This window comes from Suncus etruscus, chromosome 1 (genome assembly GCF_024139225.1).
Source record: "Suncus etruscus isolate mSunEtr1 chromosome 1, mSunEtr1.pri.cur, whole genome shotgun sequence".
NCBI classification, from domain to species: Eukaryota; Metazoa; Chordata; class Mammalia; order Eulipotyphla; family Soricidae; genus Suncus; species Suncus etruscus.
In genome coordinates, this window is record NC_064848.1 from 107,926,595 (window position 1) to 107,933,193 (window position 6,599).

The 6,599-nt window shown below is 37.1% G+C and overlaps 1 pseudogene; it reads right to left on the bottom strand.

The window, feature by feature from the left end:
• Positions 1 to 1,398: 1,398 nt before the first annotated feature.
• LOC126014151 (cytochrome b5 reductase 4-like) lies at positions 1,399 to 3,514 on the bottom strand (annotated as a pseudogene).
• Between the last annotated feature and the right edge of the window lie 3,085 nt (positions 3,515 to 6,599).

Consider the following 6,599-nt stretch of genomic DNA (forward strand, 5'->3'; position numbering starts at 1 on the left):
AACCAGTGGTACTCAAGGATTATTCATGGCACTGAGCTTAGAAATCACCCCTTTTAACTAGAATTTTTGAAAGATCTATGTTATATTCAAATTCTTGCCTCTTTATTCATTTGTTTGCTTTTTTTGGGGGGGGGTCACACCAAGGAATATTCAGGACTTTCTCCTCTGTACTCAAGGATCACTCCTGGTGGAGCTCAGGGTATCATATGGGATACTGGGTCAACCACCTGCAAGAGTTTTACTTCAGTTTTCTCTCTCTCTCTCTCTCTCTCTCTCTCTCTCTCTCTCTCTCTCTCTCTCTCTCTCTCTCTCTCTCTCATTGTCTCTTTGGTTTTATCAAATCTTTTACTATTAATGGACAGAAAATGTCTACCCATTATTTATATAGTAAGATTAAATTCTTGACCATGGCCTACACTAATCTGATTATGAGCCTTGGCTTAATATTACATAGTACCATGTTTCTGACTTAAGTAATGCTGCCTTCTTCATTTAATTGAATCAATCAGACACTATACAACCATTGGTCATTTGCAGAGGCTTCTGCATAAGCCTGGAATGATGCCATGCTCTTTTAACCTAACTTTCATTTATCATAGCAAAAATATCATTTTTTTATATACCAATTTTCCTAATCCCAAAAGTTACAGTTTATTATTTGAATTCTGCAATTTATTAAAGTGATAATAGTCCATTTTAATAGTCAATAACATGCTGTTTTTTTACTGTACTCTCAAATGCTGATTTTAATTTTATAAGAAATTATACCTATCTTTCGTACAAACTCGATATATCATGTTCTTTTATACAGAGACTATCAGAAGATCACCATCAATAAATAATTTTGAAGATATAATAACAAATAATGTGTTGATAAATATATTACTCTTTTTTAAATACTTTTTAAGTATATTTTTATTTACTCTACATCAATACACAAAATGTTCTGAATCAAAATTCCATATTTTAGTATTAATAACAAGGACATAAACAATTATTTCCTGAGTTTACAGTGCAATGTAAAATTTAATGTTTCGCTAATTATTTTGTAGCGTAGAAATGTGATCAAAATAATAATTTATCATATCATAAAACACAAGAGCTTACTGTAGAACAGTGATAAAATTTAAATGGCAAAAAACTCTGCGATTCCTAACAAAGAATCCTGTATGTATTTGTTGCCATGATTGACTTTACAGTTCAAATATCAGTAGTACAATAAGTTACAGTACAAAATAAACCAACACATTATCTATTTTGTAGGAACATTTGGTTCATTTAAGAAACTGAAGCCTGGAATTTAGATAACCTTCAAAGAAACACAAAAATGTTGGCTTAAGAAACCCTTAGTAATCAAAAATTGAAATGAATCAGTTGTTTTACAGTAGCAGCTCTTCTTTACCCTGGGAAACTATGAATCTCCTTGGAAAAGTTAAGATCATGTAGAACCTCACTCCTTGTTCTGTAAATGGTGCTGGGCCACAAATGCAGATGAGGACTCCGGATTTCTCTGAACTTCTTTTAAATAATTTGGAAAGGAGAGCTGATGAAATGTGTTCCTTTTTACCATTCCATTCAGAGTTAGGTGCTGAGAGAACAAAATCAATATCAAATCTTTTATCTTTAAATGATAATTTCTCCACTTGGCTTCTCCAAATTATATCATCTTATATCATCCTGTGTTTTGTTGAAGAACATTAGCTTCACTTTCCTGAGACTGGGTATTTTAGTCCAAGGATAATTCAGTATTTTAACCATGGGTGTGAAGATTGTTCCAGCTGCCAATAGAAAGAGATCTTTTAATTCTTGGAGCTGGGATATTTTAAAATTGCCCTCAAGACTGCTTACAGAAACAAAATCTCCAATCTAAAGATGATCAAGTTCTGATGTCAATAGTCCAACAGAATAAATTTTAATCAAAAAGTAGATGTATCTGTCATTGTGAAGACGTGTTTCTTTGAACTCAGAGACGAAGAAACCATAGACACGTGTAGATGGCTTTACTATCTCGTTACCTGTGATAGTTAGCTTGAACTATATATATATTGTCCAATTGGCACCTGGAGATGAGAGCTTGGTGGCAGCAGCAAGCAGAAAAGCTTTTGTGTCATGAGTAATATGTTCTTTGGAAATTAATTGACAGTTTCTGTAGTACAAACCTCTATCTTTCTTTGGAATAAATGAATATGAACTTCCAAGAAATGACCAAGACACTTCCAAGAAGTTTTCTCTTATTTCTTCAGGGCAATCTCTATTTTTTTCACATTCTCAATATTTTGCATGGAAAACTCTTGAATCTGATGGCTTGGTTTAATATGGATAAGATATTAATACTCGGGCCGGAACAGTGACATGGAGCAGTAAGGCGTCTGCCTTGTGGGCGCTATCCTAGGATGGACAGTGGTTCGATCCCCAAGTGTCCCATATGGTCCCCCAAGCAGGAGCGATTTCTGAGCGCATAGCAAGGAGTAACCCCTGAGCGTCACTGGGTGTGCCCCACCCACAAAAAAAGAAATGAATACTCTTTGATAATTGTTTCTGCTCTAAAAAAATCATCCTTTTGATCAACTATTATTGAATCTAAACTGGCATCCTTCTGTTTGGTATATATGACTATGGTGACGAAGGAATCTGGAACTGAAGACGCAGGTTCGATCCCCAGCATTCGGTATTCCCCGAGCCTTCCAGGAACGATTTCTGAGTGCAGAGCCAGGAAAATCCCCTGAGTGCCACAGGGTGTGGCCCCAAAACAAAAATAAACAAACATCTTTTTGGAACCAGTTAGAGCTTGGAGAATTAGGGCCTTCTTTGACAAGCCTATTTGTAACTTGGCTCTTGGGAAGCATACTATTTAAGACTTTCTTTTCCTCTCTATTTTCTTTACAAATGTCAAGATTGACAGCCATTCTACCACCTCTGCAATCTTTCAGCCAGGACCCATAATTGACCCATCGATGAACCTGATCAAAAAGTTAAGTACCATCGGCTCCTGCTGCTCTCATCAGATCTACTTCGCCACCAGGGTGATATTCCATATAAGGACTGACATTATAAGCAAACCCTATCCAAACCCTATGACATTATAAGCAAACAACTATCCAACAATCATCTTTTGTGTTGTGTTAAGTCCTTCTTCACTGACTTCAATTAGTCTGCCTTTTTGTTGTTGTTTTGTTTTGTTTTGTTTTGTTTTGTTTTTGGGAAACACCCGTCAGTGCTCAGGAGTTACTCCTGGCTCTAGGCTCAGAAATTGCTCCTGGCAGGCTCAGGGGACCATAAGGGATGCCGGAATTCTAACCACTGTCCTGGGTCAAAGACAAACACCCTACGGCTGTGCTCTCTCTCAGGCCCCTAGTCTGCCTCTTAATCCTGATAGATCCTTTCCACTTTTGGTTAATCTAATCCAATCCATAAGATTTCTGTCTTGTTTTAGAGGTACCTTGCCCTGTCCCGAGGAGGCAGAGTGCTGCTGTGATCTGGGAGCTGGGAAGGACAGCGAAAGGACTTTCAGCATCCTGGACCCTGGGCCCAAAGGCTGCTGGAATCCACCGCGGGAGCAGTCACTGTCGGGCGGTCCGTCGACAGCAACGCCCACTCAGGCCACCCAGACCAGGTAGAGACCAAGCCCCCCTCCCCTATATTACTCTTTATAAGAGAATTAGCTTTATCAAGAAATTGTTGTGGCCGGAGAGATAGCATGGAGGGAGGGTGTTTGCCTTGCATGCAGAGGACAGTGGTTCGAACCCCGGCATCCCATATAGTCCCCCGAGCCTGCCAGGAGCGATTTCTGAGCCTAGAGCCAGGAGGAACCCCTGAGCACTGCCAGGTGTGACCCCCTCAGCCCCCAAAAAGAAGTTGTTACTAATTATTTAGCTTTCTTTTAAATTATATCCATAATGTACTTCCCTAATCACCTGATACTTTCAATCATTTCCTGATACCATTTATGGCATAATTTGTACCCAGACAGAAGTTATTATGCATAATAGCACAGCGACCTTTGCCTTGCAAGCAGCCGATCCAAGACCTAAGGTGGTTGGTTCAAATCCCGGTGTCCCATATGGTCCCCCGTGCCTGCCAGGAGCTATTTCTGAGCAGACAGCCAGGAGTAACCCCTGAGCACCGCTAGATGTGGCCCAAACAAACAAACAAACAAAAATTAAAAAACTGATGCTCATTTTGAAAGCTGGTGTAATAGGAAATAGTTTTAATGCACAAACCAATAAAGGTAACTAACAGGGAAGTAATATAGTGCTATTTATATCTTTATTCTGCTTTCCTCCTAACAATTTGCTGACAAAACAGTTTCCAGTGAGTTCTAACTAGACAGAATTAATTTTGATAGAGTTCTACAAAGAGCCCATAATTCATTAAGTACTATCTAAAAACAGTAAAATATCAAACAAAATCATGTTAATTTAAATACCTTTGTAGCTGCAATAATCCAACAAACATTTTTATTAGCTTTATATAGCAACATAAAATGTTTAGACACTCATTGCTTTTGTTGGCTTCTGAAGAGCCTAATGAGTAAATAATTTTCTCTGGAAGACTAAGAGAAGCCTTCACAGATGTGATTCTATTTAAAGCAAATCATATAAGTGAGAAATGTGATATGAAAGAGAAAATGATTCCTGCTAAAGAAAATTACAAAAAGAAAGGCATGGGATCAACAGACTAGCATCTACTGATAACAATGCATTATTTAAAGCACACAGAACATAGAATCTACAATGACATCAGCAAACAAAGCTCTGGTTAAATCATATTAGAAATCCTGTGACCAGACTAAATATTTTATTTGTAATATTCTAAAAAATGGTGTGTAGTCAGGGATTGAAACAACAAAGTAGAATAATCAGATTTTTTTAATTAACATTAATCAGGGCCGTAGAGATAGCATGGAGGTAAGGCATTTGCCTTTCATGAAGAAGGTCAGTGGATCAAATTCCAGCATTCCATATGTTTCCCCATGCCTGGCAAGGGCGATTTCTAAGCGCAGAGCCAGGAGTAACCCTTGAGCGCTGCTGGATGTGACCCAAAAACAAAAACATTAACATTAACCATACTTGTGTGTGTGTGTGTGTGTGTGTGTGTGTGTGTGTGTGTGGTATTTAGGCCCCACAGGTTTATTCCTGTAGGGAGTTCAGGGATCACTCCTAGTAGTTCTCAGGACATAGATAAGGTATTGGGATTGAACCTAGTTCAATCACATGCAAGAAAAGAGCCCTATACATTATACTATCTGACCAACCTCATATTAATTGTATTTTAAGGTGTGGACTGAAAAAGAAAATATTATACTTTGTGAATCAGAATCACTTTATCTTTAATTTACTCATTCCTGTATATCTTATTCACCTAATGCATGCATCAAAATGAAATCTTTTTATGAACTATTGTTGATCAAGCTATTATTAGCCATATGTGGAGAAAAGGTTAGTATAAGAGAGAGTAGAAGAGCTTTCATACAGAGCAGAGAAAGCAGTACAAATATTGCTGTTTCAATAATTGTAGTGGGAAATATTTGTTAATGGGGAACTAACGAATGTTTTAAATGAGGTGGTATTTAAGAAGTTAATAACTGTGGCATCTTGAAAAATTTAAAACAACTTGATATTAAGTTGTTTATATTGTGTCCATTCATTTATTGCCATCTGTTTGAGAGACAAAATATATGAATAGCAGGAATAAATAGGAGATTTACTACTACATCCTTCTATATAAATTTCAGTGTTTATCCTCCTTTTGTGATACCATTATTTATTATCCTGCATGATTGCTTTTTTCAACTGGCATCAGTGCTTTTCCTTGAATAGCTCTCCTGTGGGAAAATTTTAATAACTGTGATAGGAAATAGCATTTGTGGAACCTAATGTATGCATTTAATATATGGATATTAATGTTATCTATTTAATAAGCAAATGTTTGCACAGAAGCTTGTTTGGCTCATTCTATTTATGATAAAAATCATCAAATATTTGTCCACTGCCTCTATTTTACCTTGATATATACTCAATAATCCAAAGGAAAAAAGAAAAAAAAATGGAGTATGTTTCCATCCTCTACAAAGAGCAAAGGTTTTACATATTTTCAGAATAAAATTAACTACTTAGAAACTATTCCTTCTCTCTCCTACTGTACTCCAAGCTAACCTATTAACTATTATTTGTTCATAAAAAGGAAGTGGTTCCATCTAGGGCTAAGAGCCAAGAATTCTGCATTTCATTCCATTCATTGCTTCTGTTACTGATTTATTGAGTAATATTAAGTAGTAGCAGCATTTCAGAATTTTTTTTATTCCTCAAAATGGGCAGTGGTCTGGAAATTCTAATGTGGGCACAGCCTGGGGCATGACAAAGACATAGGTGGAGAACAAAAATATATCCCTGGCATGTCTCAGGAATGTCCCAGGAGATGGCTCATTGCTGAGTAGCTGAGTGGAGACATGACTCAGACAGTGTTTCTGCAAATGGCTGTCTGGGGCAGTAAGGAGAGTGCTGGCAAGAGACACACATCATCTAATATTTCCTGGATGTAGAAGAGAAAACTGAGTCTTTATGCAGATTTGGGGCTTTTAAAGAGCAATATGATTATGT